The sequence below is a fragment of the Lytechinus variegatus genome, chromosome 6 (genome assembly GCF_018143015.1).
Source record: "Lytechinus variegatus isolate NC3 chromosome 6, Lvar_3.0, whole genome shotgun sequence".
NCBI lineage: Eukaryota > Metazoa > Echinodermata > Echinoidea > Temnopleuroida > Toxopneustidae > Lytechinus > Lytechinus variegatus.
This window is the reverse complement of record NC_054745.1, coordinates 44,329,060-44,351,205: the sequence shown is the minus strand read 5'-3', so window position 1 is coordinate 44,351,205 and position 22,146 is coordinate 44,329,060. Positions and strand designations below refer to the sequence as shown.

Sequence of the window (22,146 nt, the reverse complement as noted above, 5' to 3'; positions counted from 1 at the left end):
TAATACCTTCCAATTCTTATTTTTTTGGTTTCGTGGATATGGAACCAAAATAGTAAAATAGATTTGTGGTTTAAAGTACTATATTACACTTGATCTATAAAAAATAAGTTTTCTTAGATACTCTATTTCTCAGTCTAGTTAACTTATATTTTCAAAACTCTCTTTCTCTCACTGTTGTGCCACAAACTTCTAATTTTTTTAATCAAATTCACTTTTATATTTAATATACTTTCTCTCTAAGTTATCAATGAAGCTCACTTGTATTCTCTTCTCACAAACAATCAATCACTATTTCCTTTCTTAACCAAATGCTACAAATTCCCAAAGTCAATCAAATAAAAACTCTTGACACAAATTGGGGAAGTCATTCAATGTTTTTAATTCTTTAGTTTAGGTTTTTTGTTTGTTTGGGATTGTTTGTTTGTTTTTAGTTTGTTTTTTTTTATAGTTTTTTAAGTTGTTTAAAAGAATTATGCGTTTAAAAGAATTATGTGTTTAAAAGTTCTGTTTGTTCGTTGCTATCCCCAATTCCTTGTGACTCACCCAAGCCTCTAAATGCAAGGGTTATTGTCGTGAATTGGTAGACAGACTTCCAGATGAAATTTCGATGAAAGTTTAAAATGAAGTTTCTGAGGTTCTAAATGAGTTCGTTTTGTCTCTCACCTTTACGTCTAAAGGTGAGAGGGTGAAAATGAAATGGTATGGTATATGGTATGAATGAAATGTTATGAATATGAAGTTTAGGATGAGGTTCTAAATGAGTTTCTTACTTCTCGCACCTTTACGTCTAAAGGATCTGAGGGTGAAGGTGAAATGGTATGAGATGAGTGATATGGACTGATTTGACAATCAACAGAAACAAGACAATACAACACACAGAGAGAGAAAAGGAAAAAACAAAACAAATTAATACTCTATTGATTCTCCCAAGTATTTTCACTCTTCTCACTCCGGGGGGGGGGGGGGGGGGGGATCTCGGCCACAAACTACATGTTTGCTTTATAAATGTAACCTTTAGATGTAACCTAAAAAGCTGCATACCTTTATTTGCAAAATATTTGAATTTTATTTTATATCAATCAATTATGCTGCTAATTCATACATGAAATTTTGAAAATAGTTTTTAATCATTAAATATAAGCCATGAACTTTTGATTTTAGTTTGAAGACTCTTTTGAAAGTTATAATCAAAACTATATTTAAAAAATTGGTATGTTTTCTATTGTTTTTATAATTTCTTACATATTTCTCTGGTTTTCTACCTTGTGTTTTTTATTGTTTTTTCAAAGGGGATTGATACTTGAACTATTTCAGGCATATAAAGCAGAAAACAAGTGAATTTTCATAACTTATAGTAGAAATAATTGTATATTTAATCAAGGATTGCCGCATCAACAGTTTTTCACATTACGGAGAATCCCCCTCCCCCCCCCCCCCCCAGAAAATTAAAGTTAAGCACTTTCCCCAAAATAATATAACAATAATATTATAATCAAAATATATATAAATATATTATGGTTGACAATGTATTTTTGTTGATTAAAATAATCAACCTTGTATTTAACTATTACATGAATAGTCAATCTACTTTTACAGTATTTTATTGAATTCGTGACCTTTGACCTCATCAATCCCAAATTTAAAGGGGAATGAAACCTTTGGAACAAATAGGCCTGTGTAAAAACAGAAAAATCAAGGAATAAAAATAAAGAAAGTTTGAGAAAAATCAGAAAAATAATGACAAAGTTATGAGCTTTTCACTATTGCAATCACTGATGCCATGGAGATCCTCCTATTGGCAATGCGACAAGGATGTGTGATGTCACTGATGAACAACTTTCCCTTTGGTGGACTATAAAATACCCTCAAAATGTCTCTTTTTGCTTTTTGTTATGATGATACAAACTCTTTATCCATGATGTATTCTTAAAAAATATTACATGCCCTCATGTAGAAAGAACACATGATCTATGGATAGATGTGATAAAAGAGACAATTGAAATTAAATATTTTCTAAAGTAATGGGGAGAGTTGTTCACAAGTGACATCACACATCTTTGTCGCATTGTCAATTTCCTATCTCCATAGCATTAGCGATCGCAATATTCAAATGCTCGTAACTTTCTCATTATTTGTCCAATTCTTCTCAAACTTTTGTTGACCTGTTTCTTTGATTTTTTTGTTTTCACACAGGCTATCTTCTTCCAATGGTTTCATTCTCCTTTAATCACATCACTGTCATCCTCAATACACATATGACCCAAGTTTGAACTTGATCCGTGAAACGGATTTTCAGTTATCGTGAGAACATTGTATTTTTTACATATTTTATTGATTTCATGACCTTTGATCTCGTGATCCCAAAAAACTAATCAGATCATTGTCACCACTCAATTCATACATGAATAAGTTTCAAGTTGATTGCTGAAACAGTTTACGAGTTATCGCAAAATTCGTCATTTTTTGATGTACTTTATTCAATTAATGACCTTTGATCTTTGACCTCATAAACACCAAAACAAATCAAATCCTTCCCACCCTTCAATGCACATATGATCCAAGTTTAGGGTTAATCCGCGAAACCTTTTTTTTTATATTGCAAGAAAAATGTATTTTTTATGTATTTTATTTATTTCTTGACCATTGATCTTTGACCCCACAACCCCAAAATCTAATCAGATCATTGCCATCCTTCCATACATATATAAAGTTTTTTTTAGCTTTTAACATTGCTTATTCATATGTGACTACATATTGGTCTATTTTCATAAAACTAAGTCAATTGTAGTACAAAATGTCTACAAAAATTTTACTTACAAAATTATTTTGTACAAAACTTTGGTACTCTCAAATGAGGGGGAGGGGGTTATTACTTTTTTGTTATATTTATAAATATACTTACGCTGTAATAACAATTTAACTACCTCCAAGAAATGGCCTTCTGCCCTCTGAAATAACCTGTTTTGGAAAATAAAAAAAAAACAATAAGGTGCTTTCCAGAAACTAAAGTTCCTCTTTGTTATAGATAAATAATTCCAATCATGACAACAGATGAAATTCCAATGAAAGTTTAAAATGAAGTTTCTGAGGTTCTAAATGAGTTCCTTTTGTCTCTCACTTTTACGTCTAAAGGTGAGAGGGTGAAGATGAAATGGTATGGTATATGGTATAAATGAAATGTTTACAATATGAAGTTTGGGATGAGGTTCTTAATGAGTTTCTTACTTCTCGCACCTTTACGTCTAAAGGATCTGAGGGTGAAGGTGAAATGGTATGAGATGAGTGATATGAAACTGATTTAACAACTAACAAAACAACACAATACAACAGAGAGAGAGAAAAAGAAAAAACACAACAAATTAATACTCAATTGATTCTCCCGGGTATTTCCACACTTCTCTCTTTCGAGGGATCTCGGCCACATACTGCATGTTTGCTATATAAATTGGTACATACGTCTTCCGTGATGTAATGTAAAGAGCTGCATAACTTTATTTGAGAAATATTTGAATTTTTACTTTATATGAATCTATTATGCTGCTAATTCATACATGAAATTTTGAAAATGGTTTTCAATCATCAAATTTAAGCAATGAAGTTTATTGACCCATCAAAACAAAACAAATCAAACAAAACGGATGAGCCATGGTCATGATCTTCAAATCTACACAATATTGGGTTCCAACCTTTTTGAATTTGGAAGTTATGAACCTCCAAGCGGGCACCCCAAAACATTGACTTGGCCGCTGAAAACCATTTTCAACGACATCGTGCACAATAATAGCTGATTAGATCCGCGCCATAATATACTGCCCATGTAAACACCAAAAAGTTCTTCCAATTTACATAAAGTGAGTATTCTATCTCATCAAACTTGGCTGCAGCAATCAATAAATTTTATTTAAACTCAGTTGTTGAACATGCATTGATTACTAAGAGAGGCCAATATTAGCAACCGTTTGACCTTGGGGCAAAATATTTCATATTTTTCAATCAGACACTTCTGGGAACATTTGGTGCAAGTTTAAAGAAAATCAAAGTTGGTCGAGTGACAAATTGTCTGAAAATTGGTTGATTTGATGTCGATTGACCCATAAAAGATAATGAAAAAAGTAAATATGCTATTTTTTCTGTACAATCCTGTACAGTCTCGCTATTGAAAATAGATAGCCCCAAAAAAGGAAAGAGAAAAGTATTTTTTTTTGCTACATTATGTATACATGTAATAGGATTAATGAAACACTCCCTCACCCCACCCCCCCCCAAAAAAAAAACATAATACATAATGAATCTTAACATGGAAGATGTAATAAAAATATACCTACTGTACACAGAAATAACAATATAAACACCTTCAGCGCAAGCCTTCGCTGAATTGCCTCAAGATGAGACTCTGAAATTACCTGTTTAAAAAAAATAATAATACACACATGTGATATTGAACTAGATCGCTCTTAAAAACATCTTTGAACTCATCACCCCAAAACTGAACCAAACCATTGTTAACCCAAACCAAGTTCGAAGTATATCTGTGAAACAATTTTTATGTTATTGCAAGAATAGTCTGTTTTTTAATGTATTTTATTAAATTTGTGACCTTTCACCTTTCATCTTATAACCTCAATTAGTAATCAGATTATTGCCACATCCCTATGCACATATAATCCACATTTAAAGTAGATCCATAAAATAATTTTTTAAGTTATGTCAAGAATGGTTTATGTTTAAGTATTTTATAGAATTTGTGACCTTTGGTCTCATGAAATAAAAATCTCGATATATTGTCCCTACATCCCTACATTATACACCAAATTTCACAATCAAATATCTAAAACTGACAGCACACTCAACCAATTCTCCTTTTATTCTATTACCCTTTAAAAGCAACACTGATCAGAGAACATTATCTGACTGGCACATAACACTGCACAGACAAATCATGTGCATCAAATTATGCTACTTTAATGAACTGCTAAAAAACATATTTAGAAACATTTTGAATCACCAAGTAGGCCTAGATCTACTTATATTAAAAATATACTTACACACAAATGAGGCTGCAAATGCTCCTTGAGTTGACAAAAACTGAAACTTGGCTTTGAAGAAGTCTTCAATTTCAACTGAACTGATGTACATGTAAACTGTCTTGAGAAAAGTAACACATAAAATATAAATTAAAGGGGAATGAAACCTTTCTGTAAAAACAGAAAAATCAAAGAATAAGAATAAAGAAAGTTTGAGAAAAATCGGACAAATAATGAGAAAGTTATGAGCATTTGAATACTGCAATCAGTAATGCCATGGAGATCCTCCCATTGGCAATGCGACAAGGATGTGTGATGTCATTAATGAACAACTTTCCCTTTGGTAGACTATAAAATACCCTCAAAATGTCTGTTTTTGCTTTTTGTTATGAGACAAACTCTTTATCCATGATGTATTCTTAAAATATATGTATTACATGCCCTCATGTAGAAAAAACACATGATCTATGGATAGATGTGATAAAAGAGGAAATTCAAATGAAATATGGGTCAATCCACATCAAATCAACCAATTTTCAGACAATTTGTCACCAGACCCTCTTCGATTTTCTTTAAACTCGCACCAAATGTTGCCCCAAGTGTCTGACGGAAAAATCTGAAATATTTTGCCCCAAGGTCAAATGGTTGCTAAGATATGGCCTCCCATAGCAACCAATGCGCACACAACTAAATTATTCAAATACAAGTGGAATGCCTCTGCCCGTCTCACCTGCATCACGCGGTTCAATATAGCAGCAGTGCTGACTTTGAATACTACTATAACTCGCACAAGAGGTTCAGTGATACATGGTTACTCTTATGTCCACTTTTTTATGAACTAGACCAATAAACTTACAGAGATATGATGGTTATTCAACAAAAAACCCCAACATGGCCAAAGTTCATTGACCTTACATGACCTTTGACCTTGATCATGTGACCTGAAACTCGAACAAGATGTTCAGTGATACTTGATTACTCTAATGTCCAAGTTTAACAAACTAGACCAATAAACTTTCAAAGTTATGATGGTAATTCAACAGATACCCCCAATTCGGCCAAAGTTCATTGACCCTAAATGACCTTAGACCTTAATCATGAGACCTGAAACTTGCACAAAATGTTCAGTGATGCTTGATTACTATTATGTCCAAGTTTCATGAATCAGATCCATAAACTTTTAAAGTTATGATGAAAATTCAACAGATACCCCCAATTTGGCCAAAGTTCATCGACCCTAAATGACCTTTTGACCTTGGTCATGTGACGTGAAACTCATGCAGGATGTTCAGTAATACTTGATCAACCTTATGGCCAAGTTTCATGAACTAGGTCCATATACTTTTTAAGTTATGATGTCATTTCAAAAACTTAACCTCAGGTTAAGATTTGATCTTGACGCCGCGGCCGTCGCCGCCGCTGCCACCGGAAAAGTGGCAACTATATTCTCACTCTGCTATGCAGGTGAGACAAAAACCACTTTTGCCACCATGTGTAAATTCTATTTTTTAACACTCTTTGTATGCACTATATTTGTACCAAATTAAAACACCACCAAATGGTCCACATTTTCTCTATTTCTAAATAGGGTCTAATTAGTTCTAGACTATACCACTTACATATATCAGGCCTACAGGAGAAATGGAGAAAAAAATCGAGGTTACAAATAACAAGCCCAAAGTTTACACCACTGATCTCACCCTCCCTGCATGCATAACATCTTGTCATCTGTCTAAAGGCAAGGCCAGTCAATGTCAGAAATATTCAAAATTTCCCCATAACAGATCGCTTTTTTTGTCTAGATCTAGGCCTACTAACTTGGGGTGTTGCAAGAAACTTGCACTTGCAATTGATTCCAAGTTAATTTTAGGTTTTAAATTCAATCATACATCTTGTAGATCTAACTAACTACAAATTCCAGTTGAATGCTAATTATCTTCGGTAATCCTGAGGCTGATTGCACGAAAGAATCTTTCCAAGGACCGTCTTTTGTGTCGCCCATCTTTTATGATGCACTGTATGCAGGATATTTATGAAATGTACTATGATAAACAAATAAAATTTGTTAACTACCATTTAAATCGATTGGTATACAATTTCATTATATATCATATCATTTTATGAACAAAGATTTTGTTTACTTTAACGGATGAATAATATATGTTTGAAGGCAATTTATTTAAAATGCGTTTCACATGATGGCGCATCATAATAAATAAGCAACACGAAAGACGGTTCTTGCAAAGTGCAATCGGCCCCTGGGTTTTAGGGGCCTAAATCATTTGCTTAGTTTTGGTCTATTTAAAAAGACGATCAAAACATTGTCATCTTTGATCATTTCATTGGTCGACATAAATTGCCATCTTGGATGACGTCATCATCCTTACAAACGTATATACCAGTCGCTACATATCGCAATTTGTGCCGCTGCTTTACTCTTGTACATGTAAACGTCCGTGCGTTCGGAACTTGTCGCTTGCATTGATTGGCCAAGATATAAAAAATTTAATCGGAAAGCCTTGATAAAAGCACAACTTGTTGACGGCTTCCATATTTTCCTCTCCGGCAGAAAATTAAAAATTAAGGATTAACCCGGGGAATAACTCGTCGGTAACGTATATTTTCGATATTTTATACATTTTGCATTGTATTAATATAAAGATTAGAGTCTGACAAAAATAGTGGGCCTTCGTTCAAGATAATATGTTATTTAGAATCTAAAAGAAATGAAAAATCGGGACAAAACCCGCTCCCCGAATTGTCATGCCAGGTTACACATGCAGGGTCGCATTAACACATTACCGTTGGTGAATGGTCCTATTAGGTCCTGTAGTAAAATGTCAAAAATTGTTGATTTGAATAGATCTAAATCCCAGGAACGACGGTTATTCCTCATTTTCCTGTCTACCGTGGGTAGGGAAATGGGTGTTGCAGAATTCAGGTGTAAAAATTAATGTCAGTGACTGTGTGATATGCAGCCTGCTTGCAGAGATGAGTTTGGTGAAGTTAGCAGCCATTTAGTATATGACTAGAAATAATATGTGTGCAATACTGCAAATAATTCATTATTTAGATATAGGCCCTAGGCATAATGATGACATCACTAGCAAGAAGGGGTGGTGGCAAGAGGGGATGAACTGCTCCATTATTAAGGGCGCACGCACAAGGGGGGGGTCCAATAGATACATATATATTGCTATATAACACCTCTGTTTGAGGGGATTTTATTAATTGTGGCATTGGGGGTACATTTTAGGGCATAATGATGACATTGGTAGCAAGGGAAGGGGTGGTGGGAAGGGGTGGTGGCAAGAGGGGATGAACCTGTCTGATATTAAGGGGGTGCAAGGGGGGCACAAGGGGTTTGGGTGATAGATACATGTATTGCTACGTGTATAAAGCACCCCTTCGGTATACTATGAGATTTTATTTATGGCATGGTGTTTAATAACAGCGTATTGTATGTAAAGAGCAAGTGCGTGATCGAGTAAAATTGTGAGTGAATGAGTGATTGCGATCACGTGCATGTCTGTGTGTGTAGTTGTTTGTATGTGTGCATGAGTATGGGTTTGTGTATATGTGTATGTTTGTTGGTAAATATGTGAGCGTGCATATGTATACATGTAGGTATGGGTGATGCTCGTTATTCCGAAGGTTCGTTAATTCCCCAATGCCACAATTAATAAAATCCCCTCAAACAGAGGTGTTATATAGCAATATATATGTGTCATTCCATCTGGATTCACCCAGTGGTTGCACCCGACCGTCTCAGAATTCGTTGTAAATTGGTATACATGAAATTCAACATGGCCCAAGCACAAAACAGAAAAATTATTCAAATTGGTCCGTCGGTTCTCGCGCTACAGCCCGCCCTTTTCTCCTTGTTTTGACAAAAATGGGCATGACCTTCAACTTTCAATGGCCATTGCGTCATAACGTGTTGACCAATTTTCACGAAAGTGGTACTATTTAATAGGAAATTCAGAGAGGAATCCAAAACATGCATCTAATAATGTATTGCAGCGATTTATAAGGTCGTGACCCTTGACCTATTCTTTAACCTTGAATTTGACCCCCGGACAAATAATTTTTTGACTTGATTTTCGTGTATGTTAATTATTTGTATGATATTGACAAAATATGTTATAACCAATGATGACATTTTATTTCTTCACCTTTAAAAACTCTTCCAAAGATACCATGAAATTTCACTCTAGTCCCACATACTGATATTCATGTTAGTAAAGTGTTCAAAAGTTACATGATTTCTTCCAATCTTTAAGTCACAGTATGAAAACACATGAGCTAAAAGAAATTAAGCTCATCAGTTTACAAATGAAACATTAAACATTTATGCTCATCAGTAGGTATCAGTTTAGGCATTTTTATGTTCAGCAATATATATCATATATGTATATATTCTTCTTAGTAAAGTGTTTACCTGGTACTTTTATCATCAAATTGTTGAGTATATGCTTATTTAAGGATCCGTAATATACATATATGATATATATTGCTGAACATAAAAATGCCTAAACAGATACCTATTCATGAGCATAAATGTTTAATGTTTCAGTTGTGAACTGATGAGCTTAATTTCTTATCATGTGTTTGCATACTGTGACTTAAAGACTGGAAGAAATCATGTAACTGGTAAACACTTTACTAACATGAATATCAGTATGTCGGACTAGAGTGAAATTTCATTCATGATATCTTTGGAAGAGTTTTTGAAGGTGAAGAAATAAAATATCATCATTGGTTTTAACATATTTTGTCAATATCATACAAATAATTAACATACACGAAAATCAAGTCAAAAAATTATTTGTCCGGGGGTCAAATTCAAGGTCAAAGAATAGGTCAAGGGTCACGACCTTATAAGTCGCTCCAATACATTATTTGATGCATGTTTTGGATTCCTCTCTGAATTTCCTATTAAATGGTACCAGTTTCGTGAAAATTGGTCAACACGTTACGACACAATGGCCATTGAAAGTTGAAGGTCACACCCATTTTTGTCAAAACAAGGAGAAAAGGGCGGGCTGTAGCGCGAGAACCGATGGACCAATTTGACTAATTTTTTTTGTTTTGTGCTAAGGCCATGGTGAATTTTATGTATACAAATTTACAACGAATTCCGAGAGGGTCGCGTGCAAAATTGCACTTTCATTGCGTGAATTGGCATGGAATGACCCCTATGTATCTATTGGACCCCCCCCCCCCTTGTGCCTGTGCCCCTTAATAATGGAGCAGTTCATCCCCTCTTGCCACCACCCCTTCTCCTTGCTACCAATGTCATCATTATGCCCTAAAATGTACCCCCCAATGCCACAATTAATAAAATCCCCTCAAACAGAGATGTTATATAGCAATATATATGTATCTATTGGACCCCCCCCCCTTGTGCCTGTGCCCCTTAATAATGGAGCAGTTCATCCCCTCTTGCCACCACCCCTTCTCCTTGCTACCAATGTCATCATTTGCATTATGCCCTAAAATGTACCCCCAATGCCACAATTAATAAAATCCCCTCAAACAGAAGAGGTGATATAGGCCTATAGCAATATATATGTATCTATTGGCCCCCCCCCCCACCTTTAGCTTGACTCCCCCGGGAGTGCAGCTGCAGTCAATTGACCAGCCAGGCCGATAGGCGATCGAGCGCGCTCGTACGTTCACGGCCTTGTAGCTTGCGGACGACTTATTCTCATTGCATTGTAAGTGCATTTGTGACTTTTGCCTGAAGTTAGCAACCTAATATAATTTGGACCCCGAAAACAGAGGATTACCCTAGCTAGATTAAATTAATTTAAAGCCAAGTCCCTTATCATTATTATGTCTGATTATCTTCCATAAACAGATTTGCTAGCTAAGCTAACATCGATATGTCTCTTGTATTTAAATTTACACTTGAAATTTGCAATCAATTGCATATAAGTTTCTTGCAACAAACCACTTGTACCGTATTAATAACAGACGTGTCCTATCATGCAGATGCCCGTGCCATACCGTAGGCCTACACATATATGTGTGACATGAATTCTTACCAATGAACAGTTAACACACGTACGAATACAGCGAAGGCCGTGACGACGGCTACGGCGTAGCCGTAGGCAGTAGGCAAGATCAAGATGTCAAAAGACCCTAATTAGGCCTAATATAATTAACGACTTTAGTCCTCACGCTACAACAGTTTTACTCTCAGTCTCAGAGACAGAGACACAGGCTCCAAAATTTCCGGTATGGCAGACAACAAGCTTGAAAGTTAAACAAAACTTCTTTAAAACAATAACTCGTCCAACACGTTGTTTATCATGCGCTCGAGCATGCATATCTGTATCGATAGGGGGCGTCAACCAATATTGCAATTGCTCTCATAAAATTGTTGTAATGCCATTTTTATTATGACATCATTAATAATAAATATTAATTTCAAAAACATATATTATGCAAATCATCAATATTACACAAATGATTAATTTCATCTTGCTCATTGTCATGAACAATTTCAATGATAAAAACTATATATATAGAACCCTATCTTACAATTAAAGAATATCTATCTGTGTCTGTTTACATGTCTATCCATCTACCTACATAATATATGTATCCATCTATCTATCTATCTATCTATCTGTATATCTATCTATCTGTCTATCTATCTGTCTATCTATCTATCTATCTGTCTATCTATCTGTGTGTCTGTCTGTCAGTCTCTCCATCTATCTATCTATTTTCATTTTCAGTTTAGTTTATTTCACTTCCATTTTCTGATAATAAACATAAACATATATATGCATATATGTATACAGTGGCGTAACTAAGGGGGGGGGGCATGGGGGGCACGTGCTCCCCCAATCGGCAGACCAAAAAAAGGGGAAAAGGAGAAAAAGAGGGAGAAAGGAAAATAACGTAGTGGGAAGATATTATTGTTTATTATAATGTTATATTATATCGTAATTATGTTATATTACATAAGAAACATTTTTTCATAAATTTACGATCTGCTCAGGTCCTATGTCTTCATTGTTCCTATAGTGCTCGCATTGTCTGTTTAACGAGATATATAACCCTGTAATACTAAATCTTCCAGTTTTCAAGTCAGTATACAACATACTGCCAAATATAATTCGATGCACTTCGAGTGATTATTGTTTTATGTACAATAGTATGCTTCTTTTTCAAGACTACTTAAAGTGATTGCACCATTTTAAAGTCTTAATAAAAACATTTCCTTCGCAGTAGTGGATTGGTGAAATATGTCTGCTCTCCATGAATTCCTAGAATCAGTCCTTAAAATGTCCCTTTTTCTGATCTGAATATCAAAATTTTTCAGCTCGCGCTTCGCGCTCGCATCATATGTTAAGTGAACTACGTATGGTCTTCGTGAATTCCTACAAACAATGTCCCTCTTCGGGTCTGAATTTCCTAAATTTCTAGCTCGCGCTTCGCCCTCGCAAGATTTGATCAGTGAGATGGGTATGTTAATCATGATTACAAGTGCATTATGTGCATGTTTAGATGTAATTCTAACAAAATCAGCAAGTGCTTGTTGGCACTCGCATTAGATGACTATGGTGAGATGTGTATACTCTTATGGATTCCTAAATATAATACTCAATTAAAATCTTCCTGTTTGGGGTCAATACTTACAAAAATTTCAGCTCGCGCTTCGCGCTCGCATTATTTAGTGAGACACGTACGTATCATGATTACAAAAGATTAATTGAAGTGTCCCTTTTAAGTCTGAATATAAAAAAAATGTTTAATGGCACTGACTCTATTAGGTCAGTATACCTGTCAACTGGGCGCGCATCGCGCGCTCACTAGTGACTCAAAATTTTTGCTGGTGCCCCCCCCCCCATGTCATGACCGACGGCACGCCACTGTATGTATAAATGTACAAAGCAGAATAAGTGTTGTAAGAATACTTCAAAAATTAATTAACAAATTCATAAGAAATAGATGAAATATAAAGAATTCTTTATATTCCAGATACAATTTGATAAGTAGACAAATTATAGATTACAGTTAGCATGTGAAAATGAAAATGAGGGACATATTAAAAAGAGAAGCTTGTAATTGTAGGTCCCTTAGAATAAATTTAAAGTTCTCTTAATCGTATGTAATTAAAAGTAAAGACAATCTAGACCATTTATGAAGAACGGCAGAATAGGGTTGAATAACAAAAAAAAAGAAAAAAGGGGCAGAAACTACACAGGTTAGGGGGATAAGGGAATATTAAAAAACTATCCACCTATAGTTTATATACCTTCCAATTCATATATCTATCTGACTATCTATCTAACTGTTCAGATATGTGTTTCTATCTGTATGTCTATCTTTTTATCTTTCAATCTAATATCTATTTCTATGTTTAAATAGTTATATGTTTACCTATATATGTATCTCATATCAATCTATCTATCTATATCTTTTCTCCATCTATCCATCTATCTTTAAACTATTTTTCATCTATTTATCTCATATCTATCCGTTTTAATATGCATGCCCTTATAAAAAAAATTGAATGGTATACCATTGACTACCATTTATCATACACCATTGATATACCATTGGAATACCATTCGCACCGCACCCACCATACACCAATGGTATACCATTCAAGCCTCAATGGTATACCATTCAAACTAATTTAAATAATTCGGACCTTACTATTACCATATTCATGAGCACCATTTACCATTCATATACCATTGATCAAACACCATTCACCATTGATCTACCATATGGCCACTATAGACAGGTTTACCATTGACCACCATTCACCATTCAGCCACCATTCACTGGCCTACCATTTACCATTCAGCCACCATTCACTGGACACCATTGGCCTACCAATTACCTTACACCATTCACCATACACCATTCGCCTACCATTCAACATACACCATTCGTGTACCATTCACCATTCGTGTACCATTCACCATTCGTGTACAATTCACCATCCGCGTACCATTCATCGTACACCATTCACTGTACACCATTCGCGTACCATTCGCCGTACACCATTCGTGTACCATTCACTGCTCACCATACACCATTCAACTACCATTCGTCGTACACCATTCACGTACCATTCACCGCTCACCATACACCATTCAACTACCATTCGTCGTACACCACACACCATTCACCATTGATTGACCATTCACTTTACACCATTCTACCATACACCGTATACCATTGACCTACCATTTACAGTACACCATTGGCCTACCATACACCATTGAACTACTATTCACCGTACACCATAGGCTTACCATACACCATTGGCTTACCATACACCGTACACCATTGACCTACCATTTACCATACAACACTGTCATACACACTATACTATTAGTCAACCATTCAAATAACACCATTGGTCATACACTATAGACCACAAGTTCAATGGTAGACCAATGGTTTACACTGAATGGTAGACAGTAGAACAACGATGTGCAATGTATAGTAGGCCAATAAAGTACAGTGAATGGTAGACCATTGGTGAACAGCATATCTCTGGGGTTAGTGGTAGGCTTAATAATGGAATAAGTATACATAAGAAAAAAAATGAAAACAGTTACTTATTTCAAGAACGTCAATAAAATGTTTTTACTATAAGAAGTTTAAGTACAGCATAAATGGCACAGAGTATTCACAAGTATAGACTTTATAATTAAAGCACATAAGTTATTAATATATATGACTTAGCTCCTCGTTGATATCTATACTCTGTCAATCTTGTTATCTAAAAGTAAACATGCATCAAGACAGAGTTTGATTGAAAAACACAACAAATGAAGGCTAACATTTCCAAGAATCAACCTGTTCTCTCATATTGCTTTTTACATGGATTGAGTACTTGGCAAAACCACTGTTCTGCATACAAACCTGATACTTGTAATACAATAAACTTGATGTTAAATCTGTTGTGTGTAATTGCTTTCAACGACATTAATAAACATTTTTTTACTAATAAGTTCAAGTACAAAAAAGTATTGACAGGTATGGCATAAAAGCACCATATTATGAATACATGTGACTGTGCGACTCCACAAGAGATCAATGACTGCACTCCACATAAATATTATGTTAATCTTCCTATAAACAAATTTACATGTAAGACAGAGTTTGGACAACAAACTAATGAACACCAAATTTCGAAGATTAAACTCAAAATGTGTGATAGCCTTCACATGGCCAAATGAATAAAGGGTACCACACCTAGAAGAAATGAAATATCCCCAAAAGGGGGGAAAATAGTACTCCCAAATTGGTCTCTTTTTTCTTTTCACCTAAAAAGATATATCAATGGCATGTTTCTACATAGAATTGTTAAAAGGTATTACCTGCCTAAGTATCCAGAATCCCTGATAACTTTCCTGTAGAAACAGACGCGATGCGGTTTATTGATAAATTGCATCGCGCAAAATACGGTTTCTCATAACCATCTCTCTGAGAGGTGGTTATTGCCATGTTAATCTGTTTAACTTTTCTGTAAAAACACGGGGCAAAATAGCATACGTGTCTGGCTTAAGTGCTTGAACCAAGAAGTGCGATCTCACAGTAAACATATATTCTGGCCGTTTTTTATCTCGCCAGCTGCTCGCGAAACGTGTAACTGCTACAATGAGTGAGATCTACCATGAATTTCGAAAATTTTCCTAACGAGATGCAATTTTTGACATACCAAAATGCAATGTGAGGTTATAGGTTGAATTTTCCGATTTCCACCGTATTTGCGACGCGAAATGCAAGTTAATCAGATTATTCAGTCTGTAGAAACAGGTTGGTTTAAGAACGATAAGGTTATTCAAGTCCGGAAAAGATAAACTGTTTTTAATGATTTACTGTAGAAACACGCCAAAAGTTTATCATAAATACAATAATGATACATTAAGAAATAAATAATATATCACACATAGAAAAAAATATAATGAAAATAAGTAAAGAAAATTATTCAATTTGGAAAACTAAAAAACAAGAAAAATAGAGACCTTTTTTGCAAAATATATAGAAAATAATATATACAAGATACCCACTTATTTCTTTTCTGTCTATTTTTGTTGTGTTATATTGTCTTACACAGTAAATCAGTAGTCAATCGTAATTTTTTACAACCGAGCTTGGACAAAATTTAAATTCATATAATACAAAAAATATATAAATTGTGATGTTGTATATTCATGAGGACTTGCAGAGAACAGTTTTAGCAAAAAATAACAACTTTAATTCGTCAAAACTTTGTTAATCCTAAACAAATTTGGATGAGATTTTCAGTGTTTTTTGTTTGTCTGATGTACACTTTGAATTATATCACATAGCTTTCAGTCTCGAGTACCTCTAGCCCTTCAATCAAATTGGTTGGACGACCGGTTACACTTTACATATAACATAGTTATAAGGAGAATGAAGGGGACCATAGAAAGAAAGCATGAGAAAAGGGGAGATTTTGGTAGGGAGAGAATGAATCAGAAAAGGATCATGCTGAAAATTTCATTAAAATCTGATAATAACAAAGTTATTGAATTTGAAATTTAACAACATTTTGGTAAAAAATTAACCCAATGTACACACGATCGTCAGGAATATTTGTTAGGCTTATTCTATAAAATGAAATAATTATTTCATATTTTCATACATGTGTGTATGATATGTCCCAAGTATCATATCATTATTTCCAGCAATGCATATCTTCACATTAAAGGTCTAGTCCACCACAGAAAAGATTGCTTTGAATCAACAGAGAAAATCAGGCAAGCATCATGCAAAATATTTCATCTAAATCGGATGCAAAATAAGACCCTCACTTTTTGTTTTGGTTTTCATTGTTTGAATTGTACAATATTTCAATTTTTTTACAGATTTGACAATAAAAAATAAAAATAAAACTTTATTTCATAGGACAATGAGGAGAAAATTATAATATTTCATATCTAAAAAACAAAGAAAAGTGAATGAGTGATGTCATCAGTTCCCTCATTTGCATACCGACCTGGATGTGCATGTAACTATTAAGTGAAATTGAGCGAAACTTAAAAATGTCATACCTTTCTTATTTTTCATCCGATTTTTATGTTTGATTTTTCTCTTTTTAATCAAATCAACTTTTTTGTTAGGGTGGACATGTCTTTGAAATAAATTTTCACTCCATTTTTTATAGTTCTCGGAGGACAAAATGTAAATTAGCGCGACTTCTTGTAATAAAATACAAAAGAACAAGTGGGGATATGACATCAGCTGGGAACGTCGTGGTCTAGTGGTTCTGACTCTCACCTTTCAAACAGAGGGTCGTGAATTTGAGTCCTAGCCATGGTGTGTTTTCCTTCAGCCCGAATTTCATCCACACTGTGCATCACTAGACCCAGATGAAGTGAATGGGTACCCGGCAGGATTAATTCCTTGAAGCTGTAATAAGAAATATTGGATGAAAACAATGCAAAGGACAGTATATTAGCTAAGGGTTCAAAATATGAATGCTTGTCATGTGTTTAAGCTTTCTTTAGAAGTTCATATATTTTTTTATATATTGAGAAATTTGCAGTATACTCTACCATTCAATTGAATGATACCAATTAACAAATATCAACAAAACATTTTGTAAAATATGATAAATAAATTTATGTTTAACCATAGATGGGTAGACAATAACCTATTATATAATGGGAGGTTGCCCCAATGATGACAAATACCACAACAAATGAATACCTGGGGAAAAAGTGTCCACCCTTCCCCCCAAGCCAACATACTGATTTTTTTCTGGGGGGGGGGGTGTCAGAAAAGACGTGTGCTCCTCTAAATAGGGATGACATTTGTCCTTTCTAAGGATTTTTTACCATTCCTGACAAGGTTTTTTTTCAGCTATGCCACTGCAGGAATACAATCTGTTTTATCTCATGAAGCTTTGCATTTTTTTCTACTGAAGAAAATTCTTACACACCTACCTTTCATAAACTCCAATTGTTTCTTGTACACGGTACGTTTTCTGTGTTCAACACCCGTCGTGTCATTCCAAGATAAGGCTGGATCATCTACCTTATCATCCAGTGTATCCGTCGTCCAAACTTTGAAAATGAAATAAAATCAATTTAAGTGTTGTAAAATCTGCATGTATGTGCAGATACAAACAAAAATAGAATACTAATATAGTAATAGAAAAATAATGATCTTAGAACTTTAATGTTAAAGATATTTTTCATGGACCTCTGATTACCAGCCCAGAATTTAGGATAAAAATAAGGAAATGTGATAGTATTTCAGCGTAGTTCAGACAAGGCTGTATTATAACTGTGCATGCTTTATACTAGTAATAGCTATGTCATCTGAAATCAAATTTCTAGAGCAGCAATTTTCAAGAGGGTAATCGATGACATAAATTCCATTTTTCTGGTATTGACAATCGCAGAAGCAGATCCAAGTGGGCACATTTGACCTGTGCCCCCACCTTGAGAGCAATAGTTGATGTGTTTGATAAAAATGTGGCTTTCTTACACAAGTATTCTCCCCCTCCCCCTTCGAAAGTTACAGCAAATATATTAAAAATATTGTCTCATACAAGAGGATCTCCTTTTTGGTTTGCTTGTTATTTAAAGTTTCCTTGGGAAAATGTGCCCCACTACCCCCTTTGAGAAATCATGGATCCGTTCATGGACAATCATATGCCAGTGGATGAACTCCAGACGTTTTTTAGGCAAGTTTTGATCAGTAAATAAATAAAAACAGATAAAATGTGATCACAGGACAAACTTAACTTTAAAAGAGGATAAAATTTACTTTAAAAATTGATATGCCTAGCCCCATGAAAGGATCTAAGAATACCCTCCGGCACTAATGCAGTTTCACACCAGCCAACTCACAGTGAACAATTGTGTACAACGGATAGCGGAGCGTGAACGTAGCGGTCGTGTACATTTTTGCTTATTACATGACGTCATCCAGCCACTGCCGAGAACCAATTTATGAATGAAAATATAGTAAGCATGCGCAGTGCAAGCCTTTTGTTTCCCCACACAGAATTCCACCAAAACAAGTGTGCAATTCCCTATCACCTCGTACCAAAATCGACCTAGAATTTCAATTTTCCTATATTTTATATGAATTATGAAAGGTATTCTCGGAGGATCTATTTTCTCACCGATACCGCACAGGTAAGCGAATTTTGAATACTTCTTGCTTTTCCGTCAAAATCTTACGAATTAGCGTCTATATGTCATCGTGTTCCTTGGAATTTGTAGAGTCTATCGCAACGTGCATAAAGTCAATGGGCTTCCGGGTTTTGGAGCGTCGCGTGAATATGCATGAAATTGCAGTTTCGATAATTTTCGATCGATACCGGAGCGATCCGATCACGAACCAAGACCATTTACCGTGTACACAACATGACTGGATATTGTTATCGATACTTCCGCACGCAGTCCAAAGGAATTATTTTTGGGACCACGTGGTCATGACGTGATCTGCGCTATTGACCAATCAGCGGTCTTCGAATCGCTGTGCGGAGACGATCTATCCGTTGTACACAGTCTATGGACAATTGTTCGTTGTGCATGCAACTTCAAGCAAAACTCCCCACCAGAATTGTCTACACACATTTTGAGATCAATACACAATATGCCCACCACTTTTCAAAATATTGCGGATCGCTTGGATTCGCCGTCATGTTGATATGGACCGAAGTTATGCGATCAAAAGATTCGCATGCGGCATGCTGGCAGTTTGTTTGCCACATGTTAGCATGATTTGGTTGCTAACTTCAGTCCATATAAATATTACGGCGAATCTGAGAGATCCGCGAAGTGATGTCTACGGATTAGATCAACGACGTCGAGATCGAAGACTAAATACAGCCATTCCCAATATTTTGAAAAACGGTGGGTATATTAACATCGAAATGTGACTGAGAGACCTGTCATGACATTTGGGAACAAGTTTTGGTGATGAGGTATGCTGGTAATCGGCCGGTGCAAAACTGCATTAGCGCCAGTTTTCTCTGCATATTTATTGCAGCCTCTGTAGAAAAATTGAATAGGAATCGTTTGTCACTCCGTCCAGTCACAGTTCCACACACAAAGTGCACATTTTACCATTGAAATAGTATGTGCAATGAGTGGTGTGTACAGTGTAGCAAAGTTATAGACCTGCGTAGCCTTTATCATTTTTTAAACTTTAGGACCCTTACCATGTTTCACCTCCATTTTATCTCATTTACCAACATCTATCAACAACAACAACAACAAATTATAGGCCTAATTTCAAAGCAATATTTGTCGGCAAGTTTTCAATTTCAGTAAATTAACGTGTGCAGTAACGGTCTATTTATTCACAATTAAAACTTTGACAGTCTTGACATTAGCATTAACAAATCATTCATTCACGAATTCAATGTATTCAGAGATGGTTTTTGTAAAACATTGACAATAAACATCAGGCAATATGAGCGAATTACTATTCAATGCTCGCCGATCTTAACTCTGCCAATACAAAGCATAAACCATAAGCACTCCCTATCGTCAAAGCCACGTCCCGGCCCGTAGAGCAGCGGCCAGCGCCAACGGGGCAGTGACGGTGGCAGTGCAGTGGTCGTGCATGTCGTGAACGTGGCAGTACAACGACATCTAACATTTTGAGACAATTTGAGAAATAAATCAAAGAAAATTGTTATAGAACTTACTGTTATAGCCTTCTACAAATGACTTTGAAGTCGCTGTCCGAATCTGACCCGTGTTCCTTTAGTTTTTGATGAATTATCGACGGACTTATCAACAGCAAAACGGTAGTACCGGTAGATCGAGTTTTCTTTTTCAAATATTGCACTTGGCGGTTAGACGTTCGCGCGTGCGTAGTGCGAGAACAACACGTATAATAGAGCTACCTGGCAAGCAGCCAAGCGGCCCCTCTCGCCAAAGCATATGGGGGGATAAATTATGACAAAATATGGGGGGAGGGGACTTCTTCGCCAAGATAAATACACATCTCGATATGGGTGGGGGGGGGTGAATTAAAACCAAATCAGGGGTGTCTTCTTTTTCCTCTCGATTGGTTCTGGGTTGGAAACCATGATGGCGTGAGTGCATGCCACTGTTTTCCTTGGATCTTGGAATCTATGAAAAAAGTTTTCGTTCCCTTCACTTTTTTTTCCTGTTCTCTATGTTATTTTCTTTTTTATTTTCGTTGTCTTTTTTTCTTTTCTGTTAATCTTTCTTTTCTTCTTTGCCTTTTTTCTTTTCTTGTTTTTTCCCCTATATATATATTTTTTACTCACTCCTCTTCCCTTTTAATTTGCTTTTGTATAAATGATTGAAATTGAGATTTCATTCAGTAGATTTCTTTTCTGTTACATTGTACTATACCCTGTATGGCGGCAGGGAATTTTGATAGGGGTGAGGGAGCAAGACCATGTGGATAAATCATTTCAATCAAGTAATGCCGGCCTATAGAATAGCTCTCCTCTTTATAAACGCCGTCCACAAGTGGGAAAGAATATTTAGAGCCTAAAATAGAATTAGAATTTTGGAAATATCATTTGTAAAAAAAGGGTGAAATAATTCATGATTGGAAGCAGCTATAATAGCGTACAAATGGGTCAGATGGGGCTTTTGACGTTGCAGACAGACCAAATCAGGGTTTGCGGATGGGAATTTGATAGAGGTTGAGGGACCAAGACAACCAACAGTGAATTCATTTTTAGCAAAATATGGGGCATTGCAAGAAACTTGCAATCGAAGCAATCGAACGCAAATCAATTTCAGACTCCAAAATCATGAGAGTCATACTTTTCATTGCAAACTTGCAACTGATCCATAAAAAAATCCAAATTGATATGTTCTAGATAAACTTAATGTATCATCACCTGTAAATTTGCATCTGATCGAATTTTGGGATTGATTGCAAATATCTTCTTGGAACACTAAATATATAGTTCTTTTTATAAAAAGCGGCCATAAACAAGCAAAATGATTATAAAAATAGAATAAAACTTATTAATTAAAAATTAAAACCTTTTTATCAAAAAAGATTTCATTGACCGATTGATTTTATTTTTGCATGCACCCATTGCATCAGATTTAAATTTATGTACAATAGTAAAATATAACAAATTTATAATATTGTA

The 22,146-nt window shown here is 35.3% G+C and overlaps 2 long non-coding RNA genes across 4 annotated transcripts; both read right to left on the bottom strand.

The window, feature by feature from the left end:
- Nucleotides 1-445: 445 nt before the first annotated feature.
- Nucleotides 446-11,361, bottom strand: LOC121417519. Of its 3 annotated transcripts, none has more exons than XR_005970367.1 (5): nucleotides 11,211-11,361; nucleotides 5,046-5,141; nucleotides 4,326-4,403; nucleotides 2,903-2,958; nucleotides 446-837 (listed from the first exon to the last, which is right to left on the bottom strand). It is a non-coding gene; the product is annotated as an uncharacterized LOC121417519 (long non-coding RNA). The 3 variants fall into 3 exon arrangements; XR_005970369.1 differs by lacking the exon at nucleotides 11,211-11,361 and adding an exon at nucleotides 11,075-11,134 and having other exon boundaries at nucleotides 5,046-5,145; XR_005970368.1 differs by lacking the exon at nucleotides 11,211-11,361 and adding an exon at nucleotides 11,075-11,134.
- A 6,068-nt stretch (nucleotides 11,362-17,429) lies between these two features.
- Nucleotides 17,430-20,747, bottom strand: LOC121416679. The gene is made up of 3 exons (XR_005970234.1): nucleotides 20,707-20,747; nucleotides 17,981-18,100; nucleotides 17,430-17,444 (listed from the first exon to the last, which is right to left on the bottom strand). It is a non-coding gene; the product is annotated as an uncharacterized LOC121416679 (long non-coding RNA).
- Between the last annotated feature and the right edge of the window lie 1,399 nt (nucleotides 20,748-22,146).